Source organism: Tupaia chinensis, unplaced genomic scaffold (genome assembly GCF_000334495.1).
Source record: "Tupaia chinensis unplaced genomic scaffold, TupChi_1.0 Scaffold144814_1, whole genome shotgun sequence".
NCBI classification, from domain to species: Eukaryota; Metazoa; Chordata; class Mammalia; order Scandentia; family Tupaiidae; genus Tupaia; species Tupaia belangeri.
The window spans coordinates 224,758-249,095 of NW_006204675.1; the positions used below are offsets into that span (position 1 = coordinate 224,758).

Consider the following 24,338-nt stretch of genomic DNA (forward strand, 5'->3'; position numbering starts at 1 on the left):
ACTGACGAGAAGTGGTCTAAGATTAAACTCTTAGGAGTTACTTGGGTTTGGCCCACGACAGGAAAGAAAAGGAACAGAGGCCACAACAAAAAGAGACACAGAATCACAATCACCCCTGCAGCCCGGCAACCATTCACAGATGACAACCACATGCACCAGCCAGTCAGTTCCACCACATGCACCGGATTCACACCAGTCCATATGGATCCTTACCAAATGCTAGACCAAATGGCATCCAATGCAAATGCTCGTTGATCTCCTGGTTGTCAGGGACGTCTCCCTTGACTTCAGGTGGAGCCTCCCACGGAGGCTTATCTATCAGAATTCCACGGAGAATTATCTATCAGAATCAGACAGGTTTGGGAATAGGCTCCAAGGCCCCCTGCAAGTCCCAAACAGAGGCGGCCAACTCTCCTTTGCAGAGCAAGACAGGTCTGAGACAGGTTCTTTAGCCCCTTGCAAGTCCCAGACAAAGGTGATCAATCCTCCTTCCTTGGCAAAATGCAGAACCGCCCTTTGTCGTGTCTAATCTGGTGGCCACCAGGTTGACCTATCCCGGACGAGCCCCCGATGTAAAGGTCCAGAGATTGGTCTGATGGAGACACAGAAAAGACAATGACAATGCAACTGCAAAAGAGGCTTTTATTTTTCCAGCTAGCTGGGGTCCAAGTTTCAGATAACGGGATATTTTATATTCCAGGATCTTTTCTAGACTGTAACAAAGGAAGGGGAGGTATGAGAAGCAAGGGTCCAGCTTTCACCCCCTGCTCAGGTCTAGATAAGGGCTCTCAGCTAAGGGTTTGGGTGACCTTTCCTCAGAGGTGCTGGGCCGTCCCATTTTCCACTTATCTGAGAGTTCCCAGACTCCTGGTTTCTGTCCTTGAGGCCCTAACAAAGGGCTCCGTCCCTGAAGACTCAACAGGGTAGCGATTAAGCTAACTTGCCCCAGCATTCCCTATCATGGCAGTGATTATGCTAATTCACCCTAATATTGTCAGGACCAGCAGGTGGCATAAATGTTACATCATGGACTCTCATGTGAATGCCCATACCTGGTGACCTAAAACTCACTCTAAGTATATGTGCATGTGTAACCAAGACCCCAAGGGAAGAATGGAGAAGAAAAGATTGTGGAGTAGACATCCCCTCGGGAGTAAATTTTTGCTTTCTCTCTGTCTCTCTCTTTCTCTTCAGTGACCACATTGACCCTACAGCAAAATCTCTCTAAAATAAATACGGTGACAAAAAACCTCACTCTGGGTGCATGTGTGTGTGTGCTCCCAAGATCCTGAGAGGAGAATAGAGGAGAGAAGATTGCAACATGGCCATCCCCCATGGGGGGTGATTTCTCGCTTTCTGTCTCTCTGTCTCTCACTGTCTATCTGGTGAGCACACATGCCCTATAGCAAAAATCTTTCAAAAATAAAAAATAAAAAAGAATCTCAGGAAACAATGAGAAAATTAAAATAAAACAGCATAAAACTATAAACACTTTTATCCATTCACAACTATGCTAATGCATTGAGATTTAAAACAGAAGACATTTGTTCCACAGTCTATCTCAGAACTAATACATAGAGACTATTCTCTGTATAATTCATTTATTTTCTATTTCATTTAGTTCTACTAGAATCTTTATTATTTATTTTCTCCTGAAATTTTATTTAATATTTTTTGTTGTTGTTGTTGTTTTTCAAATTCCCTAAGGCATATCATTAGGTTATCCTTTTGCTACCTTTCCATCTTTTTCTTATGCACACTAATTGCTATGAACTTCTTCCTATGACTGCTTTTACAGTGTCCCGTAGATTATAGAAACTTGTGCACTCATTAACATTAATTTGCATAAATCTTTTAATTGCAGTCTTAATCTCTTCTGTAACTGCAAGGTTGTTCAGAAATAGATTATTTAGTTTTTATATATTTGTGCATTTTTGAGTGCTTTATAGTCACACAGAACTAGTGCTCTAACTGTGTGAATGATATGGGACACAAGGCTAGTAACTAGTAGAGTGTCCATCTCACTTAAGTGTGAGCCATTTCCCCTGCATCCAAGGGAAGGAATTACCACTGCGAACATTGGTGCTTCCATAGGAAAAGAAGAACCCACTTAGGGTTCGATGAGATAGAAATTCTACAGAAAAAAGTACTACAGAAAAAGCTTCTGGAAAGAACCATGATTCTGTGACACTTAGTTCATGGACTGAATCAGATAGACTTTCTACTGTTGAATATCAGTGTTTCAAGATACAACTTTTATAAATAGGTTGTATTTGTATTTTTATACAAACAGAACTGAAACCACTGACTGTCATTTCTATAAAGCAGGAGAATTTTTGTAAAACACATACTGGTGCTTTTCAAAATATAGCAATTTAAAAGAGTGAGTAAAGGGTGGGAGAAAAAGTCTGAAGAAAGACATTAAGAGAAAAATAGAGAAGGAAGATATTTATGGGACAAAAATATGGGATAATATATGTTGATGATAATGTATGTAGTATCCCCAGCTGGACTACTGAGAAATGTATTTATATTAGAACACTTTACAAGCTAAGTGATGTATGTGATTGAATGTATAAAAGAAATTACTATGAAATAAATTAAAAAACTACAATAAGTAAATAAATGGTGGTAGCAGCAGGCATTTGAAATATTTTTCTTTTAAAAGTTTCTTCTTTTGGTTTTAAGGTAATGACTTTATTAATAAATATACATCCATATAATGATGTAGATACAAATCATGAACACTACTCCAATTCCACACACATAATTGCAAACAAGTAGCTCATGTTCATGGGCATAAAAACATACGCAGTATCTATTCAGACTTTTTACAGCAAATGACAGTGTATTTATTATCACTTAACTGGTAATTAGTCTCTTCATAATTACTTGTGTTTAAAAGAGTTGAAACTGTGAAAACTTAAAAGAATCAAAGTGGCCTGATTACTTTAATTCATATATTTGATTTACTCTAGCATTAAATTTTCCAAAAATTAAATACACTATATGTGAGAGTACAAATTTATCTACCTGAGTGGAGAAAGGAGAAAAAAGGGGGAAAGATTTAGATACATATTGGAGTTTAATAGTAAGTATATAGATAAGGCATACGAAAAACAAAAACATAATAGCATCAAAATTTTATGTACAAGGAAAAAATATTGAACAACTGTTGTGAAAGTTTTTTTATTTCACTATAAAGGAATCATAAAATTTTACTGCATACAGAGACAATAACTGACAGAGTAGAAGTTATTAACCCCTGAACTGTTCTTTTTAAAGCTTCACAAAATAGGTTGAATTTTTTCCCTTTAGTTTGCAAATAACTGTGGTTATTCTTACACTGGATGGGTCATCCTTAACCTCATGAATAGATCAATTATGTTATCCTCCTTAACTCAAATGAACTGTTCTTATTTCAAGAAAATATACATGTAAATTTACACAAATCAGTTTGGAATATTCCTTTGACAGATGCTTCTTTTGAAAAGTAAATTAAATAGGTAAAAAATATTTTAGTCTAATTGAAACCCTGATTTAAAAAAAGTCCCAAAATACTTCAAATTAAAACAGATACTACTTATTATCTTTCAATATATAGTTTCAGTATATATCCTGTGCAAAACTCCAAAAATAGTGTCAAAATCATCCCATAGTAAAGATTAGTTACGCAAGGTTATATCTGTAAAAAAAAATGAAAACTTCATCTGTATTAGCTTCTAATTTGTTAATATAATAATAAATAAGGCATGTTAATATATGTTGTAAAGAACAAAGTAAAGCAAACTTACTAAAACCTTTCAACCTTCAGGAGGGAAAATGAGACCAGGAGGGTTCTGATTATCCATTAGAGATTTTGTTCAGTACCTGGATCAATTAGGTGACAGAACAGTGAGATCCAAGGATTAGTGTCAATGCATATGTCATAGAAATGATAGTATCAATTCTTATACAAGTTACTGTCTCAAAGCAACTGCAAATTATTAAAGAAGGTATCAAAATACTTTACATTAAGTACATTGGCCATCAAGAGTACATCTGTTGTTTGCTGGCTGTTTTTCAACAGTGCCAATTAAATCCTAATTGTAAATCTTGACTTTGTTTTTCACAATATAAGTAGTTAAAAAGAAGTTTACAAATGTTTTGAACAAGAGGCATTTGACCAGATGAATTCCATGTTTCAAAGCTGGGAGCCAGCCTTATGTGTGAGATCAGGTCCATGCAGTCTGATATGCATATAAATGTTCAGTTTCCCAGAACCCCAGGGTGTGTAGACTTTATGAATAAAAGTCTACATGTTTTCTCCAAGTAAGAGACATAGACTGGAAAATCAGATAAAAAAGAAACCCTCTATCTGTTGCCTATAAGAAATTCACCTTATGGATAAAGACATACATTGACTAAAAGGATTGGAAAGAGATATTTTATGCAAATAGAAATAAAAAAAGAGTAAGATTATCTTTTTTGCTGCAGCAGCTGCCAGGTCCATTTCCAGGTCTCTGGACAGTAAGGGACATTAAGAGAGGGGCACCACTGTCCCCACAGCCTCACTTCCAGGTGTCCCAGTCCAAGACCCACCCAGAACCCTAGACTGTCCTTTTTGATGCAGCAGCCACCAAATCCATCTGCAGGTCTCTGGTGAAATTGTGAACCAGCAAATGCGTGATGCATGACTTTTTCTTTATTCCCCTTTGTACTCTTCCCCCCCTTATATTATCTTCTCTCCCTCATTTTTCACCATGCCAGAGGGACTAGCTACATCTAGAATCAGAGATATGAAATTTTATGGTAATATAAGATTCTCAGGGATCCTCCATTGTACTGAACCAGCTGTGAAAAAGGAGATACTGCTCTTCAGACACCTGAATAAATATATTTCTTGAGACCACATTACTAAAAACAACAAAACAGAGACTTTAGCACATGTAAATTCACAGCAAAAAGAAAACACACTCCTAGTCACTAAAACATTCTCCTAAGATGTATTCAAAGTGAGTACATTTTCCAATGGCTAGAAGTGGAAGAAGAGCCTCATGTCTGAATAAACAAGAAAATATGTCTCCCTCAAAGGAACAAAGTAACTCCCCTCCATCTTTCGTGAAAATGTCAGAGAAAGAATTTTGACCATTCACAATGACCAAATTCTATGACTTGGAACAGAAAAGAGACAACAAACTACATGAGATTAGAAAGTCTTTCCACAATATAAAAAAAGAAATGGACACTCTGAGATAGGACAAGATGGAACCATTAAAGATGAAGTCTGTAATAGAGGAAATCAAAAACTCTCTTGAAAGTCTTAAAAGTTGATTAGACCATGCTGAAGAGAGAATCTCTGATAAAGAAGATAAACATCTGACTGAGGAAAACCACCAAAAGATGAACAAAATAACAATAACAACAAAAATATGAGGATAATCTATGAGAAATACTAGACTCCATAAGATGCCCAAACATCAGAATAATTGGCATTCCAAAAGGTGAGAAACCAATAATGACATGAAAAATCTATTTCATGAAATTCTGAAAAAAATTTTTCCAGGTCTAGAGAAGCACTCAAGCATCGAGACCCACGAAATACAAAGGACTCCAAATAGAGTCAACCCCAGATTTTCCCCAAGGCACATCTTAGCCAGACTGTCCAAGACCTAGATAAAGACATGATATTAAAACTGGCAAAAGAGAAATGAGAAGTGATGTACAAAGGTCATCCCAACAGACTGACATCAGACCTCACAATGAAAACAATGCAAGCAAGGAAAGAATGGGAAGATATATTGAAAGTGTTAAGAAAGAAACAATTTAAACCAAGATTATTATATCCTGCAAGATTATCCTTTGTATGATTAAAAAAGAGTAAAATGTTCTCAAACAAAACCTGAAAGAATTTGCCAACACCAGACTAAGAAACCATGAAGAAAGTACTGTTCCAGGATAATTAAAGAACTACCAGATAGAAACAAGGGAATAAAGGACAACTAAGACAATGGCCAACTTAAACGTTAGGACAGATCCAGTAACATCAATAATAACATTAATATGAATAGATTAAATTTTCCAATCAAGAGACACAGACTGGTTGAATGGAAAACAAACAAACAAACAAAACAGAAACCCTCTATCTGTTGTCTACAGAAAACCCACCACATGGAGAAAGACATATATAGACTGAAAGTGAAGGGTTGGGAAAATTGTGAACTAAAAAAGAGTTGGAATTATGACACTAATTTCTTTAAAAATAGGCTTTAATAAAAACTGTTTAAAGAAGCAAAGAAGGGGACTAAATTGTAGTAAAAGGATCAATAGATCAAGAAGATATAACACTTATAAATTTCTATAAACCTAACACAGGAGCACCCAAACATGTGAAGCAAAGAATGTTAGATCTAAATTGTGAACTAAAAAAGAGTTGGAATTATGACACTAATTTCTTTAAAAATAGGCTTTAATAAAAACTGTTTAAAGAAGCAAAGAAGGGGACTAAATTGTAGTAAAAGGATCAATAGATCAAGAAGATATAACACTTATAAATTTCTATAAACCTAACACAGGAGCACCCAAACATGTGAAGCAAAGAATGTTAGATCTAAAAGGGTAGATAGACTGCAAAACACTAATTGTTGGAGACCTCAACACTGCACTATCCCTTTGGGACAGAATACCTAGACAAAAATAGATAAAAGATCTAAATAATACTGCTAGGGTCTAGCCTTGGCGTGGGTGGGTTATCTTGATGGAGACGGCAAAGGTGAACAAAAGACAAAGGCCTCGATGCCTTTTTATGTACATTCTTTATCAGACATCCCTCAAAGATCGCTCTTTGAGAAGTGACAACTGCTAGGAATTATTGTGCATTTTTATTGAAACATGTTACATGCAAGTAAAGGGAGCTTATAAAGTTTTAAAAATAAGGAACATAGATTCTATTTAGCGTTGGATTAAGGGTGGTCCAGTGTAGTTCCGCAATTATAGGTGGGTCTCCATGGAATGCAGTTTTGGGAAAGCGGTTCCGGTAAGCAGAGATGATTATCAGCTGATGCAGCATAGCAGCCATCTTGTGATTACTGGGAATGGTGCTGAGAAAAGAAAATCTCAAGAATAGATATTAGTTCTTATAGATCTGATATTTATACAGTTTTGTAGGAATTTAAAATTTAATTTGAGAAATCCTAATATATTTATCTATTTCACTTGGAGAGGGTGGAGGTGTCCTGGGCCAGTTTTGGCCTAATCCTATTTTACATAAAGAAAGGATTAAGTTTACCTTAAATATATTTTAAAGGGCCTTCCAAAGGTCAAGATTATTTCTGCCTAGAAAGAACTTCAGTCCACCCTCTATTGTGACCATAGAGATAAAGCATTGTAATTAATAGTAAGTGATCAGAGCAAAGGGGAGCAGTCAGGAGACTTCCTAGAAGATTTTATCATACACTCAGGATGTATAAGAGAGCTATGTAATTCTTTTATAGTAGTATATTGGGGAGTCAGAAGGGGGTCGCTTCCCAGTAAGGCTGCCACAGTTTCTGGAGCAAAATCCTAGGATGGGGGGCACACAGTAATGGCCTTGCCAACATACTGAACCGACCAGAAGGTGGGGGGGGGCTCAGACAGATCCTGGGGCCCTGCTGGGTTGGACTCCTCCATAATATCACAAATCAAATGGACTTAACAGACATCTATAGAACTTTCCATTCCCAAAACACAAGATACAGTGTTTTTTCACCCCCACATAGAATCTTTTGGAAGATTGACCACATCATAAGGCAAAATGCAAGCCTCTACAGATTCAAAGGCAAAAATACTATATCCAGCATCTTCTCTGACCATGATGAAATTAAACTTGAGTTTAATTTAAAGAGAAATCCTTTAAAAATACTCAAATACATGAAAACTAAATAACCTACTTCTAAGTCAACAACTACTGAAGAAATAAAGACTGAAATCAAAAATTCATGGAAGCCAATGACAATTATGAATTTCCATAATCTTTGGAACACTTCTAAAGCTGTCATAAGAAAAAAGTTCACAGCAATTAGTGCACATAAGAGGAAGACAAAAAGAAGGCAAATGAATCACCTAACATCATGTCTTATAGAATTGGAAAAGCAATAGCAAAAAACTCTGGAAAATTCCAGGAGAAAAGACATAATAAAGATATGAGAAGAAATAAATGAAAGGGAAAATAAGTAAACTACAGACAATAAATGAAAGTAAAAGCTGCTTTTTTTGAAAAGATAAACAAAATCTATATAGCACTAACAAAACTTATTAAGAGAGAAAGAAATCAGATGAATCAAATCTGCAAAGGAGCAGGAAATATAAAAACAGACAAAGAAATACAAAACATCATTACAGGATACTATGAACAACTATATTCTAAAAAAACAAGACAATCTGAATGAGATGGAAAAATTCCTGGACACATATAATCTACCAAGATTGAGCCAGGAGGATATAGAAAGTCTGAATAGGCTTGTAACAAGCCCGGAGATTGAATCAGTAATAAATAACCTTCCAACAAAGAAATACCCTGGCCCTGATGGCCTCACCTCTGAATTCTATAAAACTTTCAAAGAAGAGTTAACCCCCATTCTACTTAAGTTATTTCTAAAGATTCAAAAGGGTAAATCTCTCCCTAATTTACTCTATGAAGCTTTTATCACTCTTATCCTTAAAAGAGATAAGGACAGGACCAGGAAGAAAAACTATAGATCAATCTCTCTGAAGAACATAGATGTGAAGATTTTCAACAAGATGGTAGCAAATCATATTCAACAACTTATTAAAAAGACTGTACATCATGATCAAGTAGGCTTTATTCCAGGAATTCAAGCTTAGTACAACATATGCAAAACCATAAATGTAATACACTATATTAACAGGAATAAAGATAAAAAACATATAGTCATGTTGATTGATGCAGAAAAGGCATTTGATAAGATACAACATCTCTTCATGAACAAGACTCAGCAAAATCAGCATAGAAGGGTGATTTTTAAACACAATAATAGTTATCTATTAAAAAAATTATAGCGAATATCCTGAATGGAGAAAAGCTGAAATCTTTCCCACTAAAAATGGGCATAATACAAGGATACCCACTTTGTCCACTCCTTTTCAATATAGTACTGAAAGTCCTGGCCAATACAATTAGAAAAGAGAGAGAAAAATAAAAGCATTCGAATAGGAATAAAAGAGGTGAAACTCTCTCCATACGCCAATGAAATGATCGTATATGTAGAAGATCTAATGGTTTCCATGAAAATAATTTCTGTAAGAAATGTATGAATACAGTAAAGTTGCAGAATACAAAATCAATATACAGAAATCTACAGCAATTCTATACACAAACAAAAGGCAGACTGAGATAGAACAGACAAAAAGTTATTCCATGTACCATAGCCAAAAAAGTATAAGATACTTAGGAATATATTTAACCAAAGAAGTTAAAGACCTCCACAAGAAAATCTGTAAGAAGCTAAAAAAAGAAATTGAAAATGACACAAGTCATTTCAATTGTCATTGTCTCAAAGCATAAAAGACCTTGTATTGCCAAAGCAATTCTACACAAGAAGAGTGGAGTGGGTGGCATCTCACTCCCTGACCAAAAAAAAAAAAAAAAAAATGCTAGAAAGCTGTGGTAATCAAAAAGCATGATATTGGCACAGAAACAGACATGTGGACCTATGAAACAGAATAAAGTCCTCAGAAATAAATTCCCAAACATTCAGTCAACTGATTTTTGACAAAAGATACCAGTCAATCCAGTGGGAAAAGGAAAACCTCTTCACCAAATGGTGCTGGAAAAACTGGATTTCAACCTGCAGAAAGATGAATCTGAACCCCTACCTCTCACCTTTGACAAAAATCAAATCAAGGTGGGTCAAAGATCTAAATCAAAGATCTCAAGATATAAAACTTCTCCTAGAAAACACTTGGGAAACTGGGAAACATTCAGGTAGAAAAAGACTTCTTAAATAAAACCCCCAAAGCTCAGTCAATAATCCCCAAAACAGACAAGTGGAATTACATCAGACTAAGAAGTTTCTCCATGCAAAAGACACAGTCAATAGTGTGAATCGACAGCCCTCAGACTGGAAAAATATTTTTGTAAATTATGGATCAGATAAGGGACTGATAACCAAAATACAGAAGAAGCTCAAGCAGCTGTTTGGAAAAAAAAAAAAAAGAAAGAAAGAAAGATGTTTAACCCTATTAAAAGATGGGAGGAGTTGAAAAAACTATTCTCTAAAGATGATATATGAATAGCCAAAAGGCATATGAACAATGCTCAATATCTCTCATTTAAGGGAAAAGTAGATCACAACAATAATGAGATTCCACCTAACCCCAGTCAGAATGTCTAAGATTAAAAAAAGAGAAAAATGATAAGTGTTGGTGGGGGTGTGGTGAAAGGCAAATTCTTACACTACTGATGGAAATGTTAGTTAGTCCAGCCACTGTGGAGAACAATTGAGAGATCCCTCAAAAAAATCTACAAATAGAACTACCATATTGTCAATAAATCCCATTCTTTGATATCTACCAAAAGGAAAGAAAAATTCTTCATTGGAAAAGTGCTTGCACATCGATGTTTATTGTGGCAGTATTAACAATTGCTAAGATATGAAACCAACCCAAATGCTCCTGTATGGATGAATGGATTGAAAAATTGTGGCACATATACTCTATGGAACACTGTTCAGCCCTAAAAAACAACAAAACCGTGGCTTTTGACAGAAAGTGGAAGAATATCGAAGATTTACTGCTGAGTGAAGCAAGCCAGGCTATGAAGAAGAGAGACCGTAAGTTGTTACTTAATATATACTGAATGTCTTCACTCTATGACAGAAACTGACTGACCTAAGGTTGTACAAACACAAGAGATGGGTATGAATTACAGATGTGGTGTGTTTGTGGAAGAGTGGGGCCTGGGGAAGGACATTTGAAGCAGAAATATGGAGGCAGAACATTGATAGGATGTGGATGTGTGCTGTTATCTGTTGAAGACATTTTGATCAACTGGACTGAGGAGAAATGTTCTTATATTGAAATGCTCACTTTGTAAGCTAAACAATGTGATTGAATGTATTAAAAATTATAAAAAGAGATATTTTTAAAATACCAAATTAAAAAAAAGAAAAAGATTGCTGGGCTTGCGATATTCATTTCAGACAAAATAGGCTTAAGACTAAGACTGTAAGAAAAGACAAAGAATATATATATATATGTAATATATATATATACATATATATATGAATATATATATTTTATATAATACATCAGACATAATGCTTATTTTATGCACCCAATATAGTAGCACCTTGATATGTAAAGAAAAGACTGCTGGAACAAAAAGGAGAGATAAAAAGCAGCACTATAATTGTTGGGAATCTCAACACCCCATTACCTCCTTCAGACAAATTTTCCAGTCCAAAAAGTCAATAAAGAGATACAGGACCTAAATGATACCATAGATTAAATAAGCTTGATAGATATCTACAGACTATTCCATCCTAAGACCACAACATGTACATTTTTCTCAACCCTGCATAGAATATTTTCAAATATTGACCATGATAGGACACAAGTCAAGTATTTACTAATTCAAAGCCTTGGGAACTATAAACAGCAACTTTTCTCTAACCACGATGGAATCAAACTCAATATTAATTTCAGGAAACATCCTTGAAAATAAACAAATACATGGGAACTGAAAAACCTACTTCTGAGTGACTACTAAAGAAATTAAGTCTGAAATCAAAAATCTTATGGAAACAAATGATACTAAATACATGAGTTTTTATAATCAATGGGACATGGAAATGCAGACATAAGAGAGAAATTTATAGCAATTAGTGCACATAAAAAAAAGATGAAAAGGAGGCAAATAGACAACTTCATCATGACTCAGGGAATTGGATAAACAAGAACAAAATACTCAAAAAATGCCAGTCAAAAGCAAATAAGAAAGATTCAAGCAGAAATAAACAATATGAAAAACAAACAAACCATACAGAAAATAAATGAAAGCAGAAGGAAGTTTCTTAAAAAGATTAACAAAATCAACATAGCATTGGCTAAACTGAATAAGAAGAAAGAAAGAAACCAGATAAGTCAGATAAATGATGAAACAGGCAATGCTACAGTGACATAATGGAAATAAAAAATATCATTAGAGGATACTATGAGTGACTATATGCCAACAAATGAGAACATAGCATAGATGGACAAATTTCTGGATGCATATAATCTACCAAGATTAAATTAGGAGGACATAGAAAAACTTAATAGACCCATAACAAACAAGGAGATTGAATCAGTAATAAATAACCTCTCAACAAAGAAAAGCCTAAGGCCAGATGACTTCAATTCTGAATTCTAAAAAACTTTTAAGGGAGAATTAATCCTTATTGTACTTAATTTTTTTCTAAAGATTCAAAAGGAAGAAAAATTTTAGAATTCATTTTATGAAGCCACCATCATCCTCATTCCCAAAACAGTTAAGGACATGACAAAAAAGGAAAACTACAAACCAACATCACTGATGACTATAGATGCAAAAATTCTTAAGATACATGCAAATAATCTTCAACAGCATATAACCAATATTATTCATCATGACCAGATAGGCTCTACCTCAGGGTTGCAAGGGTGGTTCAATGTATGCCAGACCATAAATGTAATACACCATATTAACAGAAAGAAAGATAAAAATAATATGGTCATTTCAATTGATACAGAGAAAACCCTTGATAAAATACAACATCCTTTCATGATTAAGACTCTCAGTAAGATTGGTATAGAAGGATAATTTCTCAATACAATAAAAGTCATATATATGAAAACCCTTAGGTGGGACCAGCAGTTAGTGTAATGGCCATGCCACTGAACTCCCATGTAGTCTACCACAGTTCGTGTACTGGACCCGGTGGCTTAAACTCACACAGGGCGCATGTGCGTGTGTTTCCAAGATCCCAAGAGGAGAATGAAGGAAAATGAATTGTGGTGTGGCCGTTCCCCCTGGGAGGTGATATCTTGCTTTCTTTCTCTCTGTCTCTCTCTGTCTGTCTGGTGAGCACACATGCCCTATAGCAAAAACCTCTCAAAAAACAAAACAAAACAAAAAATAAAGCAGAAAAACAAAACAAAAACCCTTAGCTAACATTATCCAGAATGGGAAAAAGCTAAAAGCTTTTCCACTAAAACTTGGTACTAGACAAGGTTTCCCTCTTTCTCCTCTGTTTTTAAATACAGTGCTGGAATCTTAGCTACTGCAATCAAAAAAGAGAACAATATAATTGGCTTTCAAATAGGCAAACAAGAGTTGAAAATGTATTTATTTGCAGATGACCTGAGGGTATACTTAGAAGACCTGAAGTCTTCCATGAAAAAAAATTTGAAATAAAAAATGAATACAGTAAATTAGTAAGATACAAAATAAACATCCAAAAATCTATAGCATTTCTATATATGAACAAGTTGAATGAAGTAGAGCTAAGGAAATCCCTTTTACTATAGCCATAAATTGTGTAAAATATCTAAGAATAGCATTAGCAGGTGGTGTGAAGGTTAAGGTGACTGAATCCCATACAGCTAACAGCCATGGTTTGGGTCCTAGAATATCTCTAAAAGAATTTAGAATATTTATGGAAATAAAATTGTATGGGATGCAAGAGAAAAGAGACTTTGAGATCCAAGAGATAAGGAAGTTCTTCCACAATATGAAAGAATTGGATACCATAAAAAACATTTAAACAGAACTATTAGCTATAAAGAGTGTAATACAGGAAATTAAAACCTCCCTTGAAACTATCAAAAGCAGATTATATCATGTAAGAGATCAAATTTCAACTGTAGAAGACAAAACCAATAACCTGAAAAATATTTATCGAAAACACTGAGAAAACAGTCAAGAAAACTGAGGATACTATACGAGAAATACTAAATATCATGGAACATTCAAATATGTGAATAATTGGTATTCCAGAAGGTGAAGAAACTAGTAAGGATGTTGATAATCTATTCCACAAAAGTTTGGAATAAAACATCAAGTTTAGAGAGGCAATTAAACATCCAGACCCAAGAAATACAAAGAATACTAAGTATAATCAGTCCAAGAAGATCCACTTCATGCCACATCATAGCTAGATTGACCAAAAGGACAGACAAAAAACAATTATTACGACTGGCAAGGGAGAAACGTCAAATCATGTACAACGTCTCTCCCATCAGGCTAGCACCAGACCAGATATAGTGCAAGCAAGGAAAGAATGGGAAAATATATTTATAGTACTAAATGAAAAACAATTACAACCAAGAATATTATACCCAGCAGATTATCCACCTTATGGGAAAAGAAAATAAAAATGTTCTCAGATAAACAAAAAATGAAAGAATTTATCAAGTACTGGCCAATTCCTCAAGAAATTATAAAATGAGTACTACATTAAGAAAACTAAAGACAGACTGAAAGCAACAAGAGAATAAAAAAGAATAAGGAATATGGCCAACTTAATTATAGGAACAAGTCTAGAAATGTTGATAATAATGTTGAATGTCAATAGATTAAATTCTCTGATCAAGAGACAACAGATTGACTGACTGGGTTAAAAATCATAAAACTTTGGGAACCAGCAGTTAGCGTAATCGCTATGTCTCTGGACTCCCACATAGTCGATCGTGGTTCACATCCTGGACCCGGTGGCTTAAATTCATGCCAGGTGCGTGTGTGTGCATGCCCAAAGTCCCAAGAAGAGAATGAAGGAGAAGGAATTGTGGCATGACCATTCCCCCTGGGGGGTGATTTCTTGCTTTCTGTCTGTCTCTGTCTGGTGAGTGCACATGCCTATAGCAAAAAACCTCTCAAAAAATTATAAAACCTCCATCTGCTGCCTACAAGAAACCCATCTCATAGATAAAGACATACATAGATTAAAACTGAAGGGCTGAAAAAAGATATTCCATGCAAATGAAAATCGAAAAAGAGTGGTAGTCGCTATACTGATTGTGAACAATATAGGTTTTCTGACAAAGGCCATAAGTAAAAACAAAGAAGGGTGTTATATAGTAGTAAAAGAGCTAATTTATCAAGAAGATATGACACTTTCAGATCTATGCACTGAACTTAGGAACACCCAAATATGTAAAGACTGCTAGGTCTGAAAAAAGAAATAGACTGCAACACTATAATTGTTGGAGATCTCAACAGCTCATTATCTCTTTTAGACAGGTCAATGAGACATTAACCAAGAAAAGAAATTCAGGACCTAATGATGCCATGAATCAGATGAACCTGGTAGACTTCAAAAGAAATTTCCACCCAAAACACAAAATATATTTTTCTCAGCTCCACTTGGTACCTTCTCAAAAACTATCTGAGCATTGTGAGTTTTGGAGAATTCTTTGCACATCACCATAGGGGTTGCAAAATTAGTGAAATTCCCCTTCACAAATTCTGTTGCAAATAGCACCAAATTATTTCACAGTGGGGAGAATACACCAGTTTGCAGATGCTGAATCCCTCTCCAAAAATTGACCAGAAGAGAATACATTACCAAATGACTAAAAATTGATGAAGACCCTCAAGAATGAGAATCAAGCAGTATATTTCCACCAAGGGAACAAGGTAAACTGTCTCCAAGTAGAGAAAATTTAGAGCATATTACCAAAATGTCAAAAAAAATTTAGAATATTCATGACAACAAAATTCTATGAATTGCAAGAGAAAAGAGATGCTGAATTACAAGAGATGAGGAATTTCTTCTATGATATGAAAGAAAAATTGGACACCATAAAAAAGAATAAAATAAAACTGTTAGACATGAAGATTATAATACAGGAAATTAAGACTTCCTCCAAAACTTTCAAAAGCAGGCTACTCCATGCAGAAAACTGAATTTTCAAAATAGAAGACAAAACCAATCTCCTAAAATATTATCAAAAATACTGAGAAAACAAACAAAAGAATAAGAACAGCAAAAAACAAACAAACAAACAAACAAAAAACACAACTGAGAAAACAGACAAGAAGATTTAGGATAATACATAAAAAATACTAGATGCCATGAAACACCCAAATATATGAATAATTGGTATGTCAGAAGGTGAAGAAAGTAATAAGGGCATTAATAGTCTATTCCTGAAATTCTAGAAGAAAATATTCCAGGTCTAGAGAGGCACTCAAACATCTAGACCCAAGGAATACAAAGGATCCCCAAGTAGTATCAATTCAAGAAGATCCTCCCATGACACATTATAGCTAGACTGACAAAAATGACAAAGACAAATATTAAGATTGGCAAGAGAGAAACATCAAATCACTCACAAAGATTATCCCATCAGGTTAACACTGGAACTCCCATTGGAAACAATGAGAGCAAGGAAAGAATGGGTAAATACATTCAAAGTGTTAAATGAAAAAACAATTTCAACCAAGAATACTATACCCAACAAGATTATCCTTCATATAGGAAAAGAAAATGAAAATGTTCTCAGATGAATGAAACAATACAATTTACTGACTTCAGACCATCTCTTCAAGAGATTCTCAAAGGAGTACTATACTAAAAAACTAAAGACAGATAAACAGCAATAAGAGAACAAAAATCAACCAGGAACATGGAAACTTAATAATAGGGACAAGTCTGGAAATATCAATAATAACATTGAATGTCAATGGATTAAATTCTCTGATCAAGAGACACAGACTGGCTGAATAGATTAAAAATCAGAAGCCCTCCATCTGCTGCCTACAAGTAACCCATTACATAGATAAAGAAATACATAGAATAAAACTGAGTGCTGGGAAAAGGTATTCTATGCAAATGGTAACCAAAAAATAATAAGATTCGCAATACTAATTTCAGATGAAAGAGACTTTAAGACAAAAACCATAAGAAAAAATTCAAGAAGGCATTATATAGTAATAAAAGGGATAATTCACCAAGAAGATATAATGCTGATAAGTATTAATGAATCAAACTCAGGAGCACCCAAATATGTAAAAGAAAGACTCAGGAGCACCAAAATATGTAAAAGAAAGACTTCTAGATCCCAAAGGAGAGATAGACTGTAACACTGTAATTCTTGGAGATCTCAACACCCCATTATCTTCTTTAATCAGGTCAATGAGATAAAAAATAAGCAAACAGATTCAGGCCCTAAATAATACCATAAATCAGATGGACTTGATAGACATCTATAGAACTTTCCACCCAAAAAACACAAAATATTCATTTTTCTAAACCCTGCATGGTACTTTCTCAAAAAATTGATCACACTATACTGCATAAAACCAGCTTTTACAGATTCAAAGACACAGAAACCTTGTTCAACATTTTCTCCAATTTTGATGGAATTAAACTTGATATAAATTTCAGGAAACATCCTAGAAAATGTATGAATACATAAAAACAAAAGAGCGTACTTCTGAGTGACTCCATGACTACTGCAGAGATGAAGACAGAAATAAAAAGATTTATTGAAACTAATGATATTGAGTACAAACTTTGTTATAATCTATGGGTTACTGCAAAAGCAGTCATAAGAGGAATGTTCATAGCAATTAATGTACACAAGAAGATGGAAAGGTGGCAACAGGAAAATCTAACTTTCTGCCTCAAAGAACTGAAAAAAGAACAACAACAAAAATGCCAGGAAAATAAATAATAAATATTTCAGCAGAAATAAATTAAATAAAAAGTAAGTGAACTATACAGAAAATAAAAAAAGCAAAATCTTGTTCTTTGAAAAGGTAAGCAGTATTGACATGCCATTAGCCAGAATAATTCAAAAGAATAGAGAAAGGAACCGGATAATTTAAATCCTCAACAAGTCAGGCAACATTACACAAACATAACATACACAAAACATAATTAGAAGATACTATGAGCTACTTTATGCCAACAAAGAAGAAAATCTGGATGAGATGGGCTAATTTCTGGACACATGTAATCTACCAAGATTGACTCAGGAGGACATAGAAAGTATGAGATTGAATCAGTAATAAATAACCTTCCAACAAAAAAAGCTCAGACCCCAAAGATTTCACTGATGAATTTTACTAAACTTCCAGAGAGGTAACCCTATTCTACTCACTGTTTCTTTTCTTTTCTTTTTTTTTTTGGAGAAGTTTTTGTTATAGGGTGTGTGTGCTTGCCAGACAGACAGAGAGAGACAGAGAGACAGAAAGTGAGAAATCACCCCCCAGAGGAGATGGTCATGCCACGATCCCTTCTTCTCCATTCTCCTCTTGGGATCTTGGACACGCACGCACACACACACCTGGTGTGAGTTTTAAGCCACCGGGTCCAGGATGCGAACCGCGGTCGACTACGTGGGAGTCCAGTGACATAGCCATTGCGCTAACTGTTGGTTCCCCTCACATTGTTTCTAAAGATCCAAAAAGAAGAAACCCTTACAAATTCACTCTATAAAGCCTCTATTATCTTTATTCCCAAAACAGATAATAATACAACAAAAATGAAAAACTACAGACCTATAACACTGATGAATATAGATGCAAAGATTGTCAACAAGATATTTGCTAACCATGCTCATTAGCATAAAAAAAAGGTTATTTATCACTACCAGGCAGGCTTTATTCTAGCGATGCAAGGGTAGTTCAATATACACAAAATCTTAAATGTAATCCACCATATTAATAGAAAGAAAGGTAAAAACATATGAGTATATGAATTAGTGCAGAGAAAACATTTTATAGGATACAACAACCGTTCATGATCAAGACTCTTAGCAAAATTCACATAGAAGGACTGTTTTTCAGCATAATAAAAAAAACATTTATTAAAAACCTACAGCTAACATTATACTAAAAGGGGAAAAGCTTAAAGCTTTTCCACGTAAAACAGGTACAAGACAAGGATGTTCACTCTCTTTGCTCCTATTCAATATAGTACTGGTAGCTCTAGCCAATGTAACCAGATAAGAAAAGGAAATAAAAGGGATTCCAATAGGAATTTAAATTATCTCTGTTTGCAGATGACATGATTGTATACATAGGAGACCAAATAGTATCCATTAAAAAAAACTCCTCAAAGTAATAAATGCACACAATAAAGTGACAGGATACAAAATTAACTTACAAAAATAGCATTTCTATATGAAAAGTAGCTGACAGAGACAGAACTGAATATTTGTATGACCAAACTTATTGATTTGCAAGAGAAAAGAGTCAATGAGCAAAAGCAATCATAAGCAGGAAATTCATAACAATTAGTGCACATAAGAAAAAGATGAAAAGGTGGCAAAAAGATAACTAACATCATGCCTCAGGGAATTGAAAAAACAACAACAAAGCACAAACAATTCCAGATTAAAAAAATAATAAAGATATGAGCATAAATAAATAAAATAGAAAATAAAAAATCATACAGAAAATAAATAAAATCAAAAGCTAGTTCTTTGAAAAGATGAACTAGATTGACACACTATTGGCTAGACTGATAAAGAAAAGGAAAGAAACAAGATAAATACATAATGAAACAGTCAACATTACACCAAACACAATAAAAACACAAAACATCATTTAACTATGAGTGACTATTTGCCAAAAGAGAACATGAAAGAGATGGACTAATTCCTGGATTCATATAATCTATCAAGATTAAACAAGGAAGACATAGAAAACCTGAATAGACCCATAACAAACCAGGAGATAGAATCGAGAATAAGTGCCTTCCTGACAAAAAAAAGTCCAGACCCAGATGATTTCACTTTTGAAAAGAGTTATCCTCTATCCTACTCAAGTAATTTCTAAAGATTCAGAAGGAAGGAATTCATTCTATGAAACCTCCATCATCCTCATTCTCAAAACAGCTAAGGACATGACAAAAAAGAAAACCTATAGACTAATATTGCTTATGAATATAGATTGCAAATATTCTCAACAAGATATTTGAAAATTATATCCAATAACATAAAACAAAGATTATTCATCATGACCATTTGGCTTTATTTCAGGAATGCAAAAAGGTGGTTCAACATATGCAAGATCATAAGTGCAATATACCATACTAACAGAAAGAAAGAAATCATATGACCATTTCAATTAATGCAGAGAAACCATTTCATAAAATACAACATACTTTTATGATTAAGACTCTTAATAAGATTGGTATACGAAACCAGCAGTTAGTGTAATGGCTATGCCGCTGGACTCCCACATAGTCAACCGCGGTTTGTGTCCCAGACCCGGTGGCTTAAAACCCACGCCGGGCGCGTGTGCATGTGTGCCCAAGATCCCGAGAGGAGAATGGAGGAGAAGGGATTGCGGCGTGACCATCCCCCCTGGGGGGTGATTTCTCACTTTCTGTCTCTATGTCTCTCTCTGTCTGTCTGGCGAGCGCACGCGCCCTACAGTGAAAATCTCTCAAAAAAAAAAAAAAAAACTCCAGAAAATAGTGCTGGAAAAACTGGGTATCCACTTGCAGAGAGAAATAATTGAATTCCCAGCTATTACCATTAACAAAAATCAACTAAAAATAGATGAAAGTTCTGCACCCAAGACCTCAAAATCTAAAACTACTTGTGGAAAACACTGAGAAAACTCTGGGAGAATTGGGGTAGGCAAAGACTTCTTAAATAAGACTTCCAAAGCACAGGCAATAATATCTAAAATAGACAGGTGGGTCAATATTAGACTAAGAAGTTTCTGTACAGTAAAGGACACAGTAACTTGTGTAAATTGACAACCCTAAAAATGGGGAATATCTTGGTAAAATATGCCTCTGACAAGGGACTGAATACACAGAGAACTCAAGCGGCTTACTCAGACAAAAAAAAAAAAAAAAAAAAAACGGAAAAACCCAACCTGAGAAATGCTCAACATCCCTTATCATATGGAAGATGCAGATTAAAATTATAATGAGATACCACCTAAAAATATAAAAAGTCTATGGAGGAGTGGGGCCTAATGAAGGACATTTGGAGAAGGGATACAGAGGTAGAACATTGATGGTATGGGGAAGTGTAGCATTATCTGTTAAAGATATTTTGATCAATGGGTATGGGGAGAAATGTGCACATATCAAAATGGTCTCATGGTAAGCCAAATAATATGATTGAAAGTATATACAAAAAAAATAATAAATAATGTGAAAAAAAAGATGATAAGTGTTGGTGGGCATGTTGTGAAAAGGGAACTCTCCTACGCTGTTGGTGGGAATGTAAACTGGCTAAGCCACTGTGTAAAACAATATGGAAGTTCCTCAAAGGTCTACAAATAGAATTACCATTTGATCAGGTAATCCCACTTATTGGTGGTATCTACTCAAAGTTAGGAGAATGCTTAGTTAGAAAAGTGCTTGCACATAAATGGTTTTGCAGCATTTATTCACAATCACTAAGACTGGAACCAACCAAAATGTTCACAAACAGATGAATGAATTTAAAAAGTGTGGCACATGTACTCCATGGAATATTATTCAGCCATAAAAGAACAAGTCCCTGGAATTTGATAGAAAGAGGTCAGATACAGAGGATCTATTGCTGAGTGAAGCAAGCCAGAATATATAAAAAGAAAGATATTGTATGTCTATACATAACAACTATAAGCACTATATGGTGATTAAAATATTGGAGGACATGAAAGCTCTAAAAACAGTTAGGGATGCTGAAGCCAGTGTGGAAAGATAAACAAAAGGGAGAATATAGAAAAGAATAGCAAGAGAATAAATAGGGAGGCAAGACATTAGTGGGACACAGAAATGGTTTATTATCTGTTTATGATAACAAGTCTAATATCCTCAACTGAAATGGTCTGAGAAGTATTTCATTTTGGGTAAATTTGTTTTACAAGCAAAATGATACATAGTGATTGAATGACTGAAAAATAATGAGAATAAAAATAATAATAATCTAGAAAAAACATGAAAAGCTACTTGATGATAATGTAGATACTAATGTTTTTGTTTTGATCAATATGCATGGCATTTCTTCTGGAAACAAAAATGCAATACATTGTAAAGATACATGTGATTTAATGTAACATAAAATTATGATAAAAAAAATTAAAAATAAATTAATAAGTGACACAGCTTCTGAAATTAGATATGAAAAGAAAAGGCACAAAGTGAGAAGTGTTGAAATATTAAAAAATTTAAAATATAAAGAGAGTGTGAGAGACAAAGAGAGACAGGCAGCCAGAGACAGCAAGACTACAGAGGTTGCCTACTTTGTATGACTACTTAAGGAGTATTGAAGACGGAGATTAGAGCATAAGAAAAAGCCAGGACACACATCACCTTTAAAATGGCTTCTGAAACTAGCAAGTAAAGTTTTTGTGGATGGCTGTGAGAACAGAGGGAGTGCCATGAAGGCCTAGCACATACACTTTAGTACAAGGTGGTGGGGCGCTGCCTTCCCACTCCCAAGTGCAGCTTGCCTCCCCTCTACCACATGAGCATCTTCACTCTGAACTAAGTGGTTGCCAAGTCTCACTTCTGCTACTTCATTTTGGCTGAAGAAGATAAAGAAGTCACCCAGGGAGATCATCTACTGTGGGCAGATGTTTAAGAAGCTCCTGCTTTGGGTGAAGAACTTCGCATCTGGCTGCTCTATGACTCCCACAGCGGCATACACAACATATACCATGAGTACCGCAATCTCATGACGGCTAGCATCATAACCCAGTGCTACACAACATGGGCACCCAGCACCTCGTGTGCACCTGCTCCAACCAGATCATGAAGGTGGAGGAGATTGAGGTCAGTAAGTGTCAATGGCCAGCAGTCAAACAGTTACACGACTCCAAGATGAAGTTATTGCTGTCCCACCACATTCTGCAGCACTGGCACTAGCCTTGTTTCACCACCTAGAGGCCCAACAGCTTCTTCTTGACCCAGGACTGCCCAAATAAATTCGGACTAGCCAGTGTGGGGGGTGTGTGTGGGAGAACAAAGAAATTAGCAAGTGAAAATAAAAGGCCCAAAATGAGGGGAAGTGTTTGAAAAGTTAAAAAAAAAAATGAAAGAGAGAGTGTGTAACAGAGACACAGGCAGTAGACAGCCACACATAGTGAGAGGACAGAGATAGCTCTACCTTTTTTTAATAAGTTGGGAGACTAGATGTTGGAGTACAGAGCATAGATTTTCAGAAAGGACAGGACACATCTGAGCTTTAAAATAGATTCTACAATTAGCAAGTAAAAAGAAAAGGTCCAAGGTGAGGGGTAGTGGTTGAAAAATAATTTAAAAAAAAAAGATAGTGGGAGCATGAGACAGACAGAGAGACAAACAGTCAGAGACAGCAAAAGGACAGAGGTTGGACTACCTTGTCTGAACAATTTGGGACTCTACAATTTGGAATTTTCATCTTTAATGAAAAGACCAATACACACCACAGTTCTAAAACAGCTTCTTGTCTGAATATTTCAGGAGTCAAGAAGGTGAAGTTTAGACCATAGCTTTCTTGAATTGGCCAGAATAAACCTTAGCTTTAAAGTGGCTTCTGAAATTAGCAAATAAAAAGAAATGACTCAAAATGAACAGAAATAATTAAAAATTTTTTTTTCCATCCAGATTATACTGTATATTGTCTCAATCCAGCACATCGACAAACATGTTATTGTCAGCAAATGATCTTCCATTTCTTGTTTTCTGTATGTTTTGTTTTTTTCCCCACCATCCTTGGTTCCCTATCTCTTACCCTCTGCCACCTCCTGCTCTCCTCCCACACCGTCTCTGGTATCTATGTTTGCTTTCTATACTGGTTTTCCGCCACATTTTATTGAATCACCAAAGACCCTAATCAATCCAAATACCCTCATAGCAAACACAGGTGACACACACATTTCCATGAACACAAGTCTAACTTTATACATCCTATAAAGTAGCACCTAGCTGGGGCTACATATCCTACTGCAGTCATTGAATAGATATATATTTTTCCTGAAACTTTTTTTTTGTAACTCAATTTACATTCCTTCCCTAAGCATCATCAAAGCACACAAAATGCAATCTCCCATCCAGTACACACTGCATAGTGACTCAATCATGCACATTACAAAAAAAAAAAAAAATTCCAATTCTAGTTCCTAGAATTATTTCCACCTCTCTTTCTGACTCTCTGTCCCTTCACACCCTCCTCTCACACCACCTCCAGTGTACAAAATTGTCCTCCATTCCCTTCTCAACCACATTGTATTGATCACACAATTTCCTCCATAACCTAACTACTTTCAATGGTGAGTTCACTCGCTACTACTAAGAAAACCAGTTTTAACTTAAATCAAAGAAACACCAAGGAACTTTGCTTAAAGCCAGAAAACAGGTTAGGATTCTGTTCAAATGGTAGGTGCATGAACCTATCAGTCT

At 35.1% G+C, this 24,338-nt stretch overlaps 1 pseudogene; it reads left to right on the forward strand.

Moving 5' to 3' along the window:
- The first annotated feature begins 176 nt into the window (after positions 1-176).
- Positions 177-22,973, forward strand: LOC102496412 (60S ribosomal protein L18a pseudogene; annotated as a pseudogene).
- Positions 22,974-24,338: the final 1,365 nt, after the last annotated feature.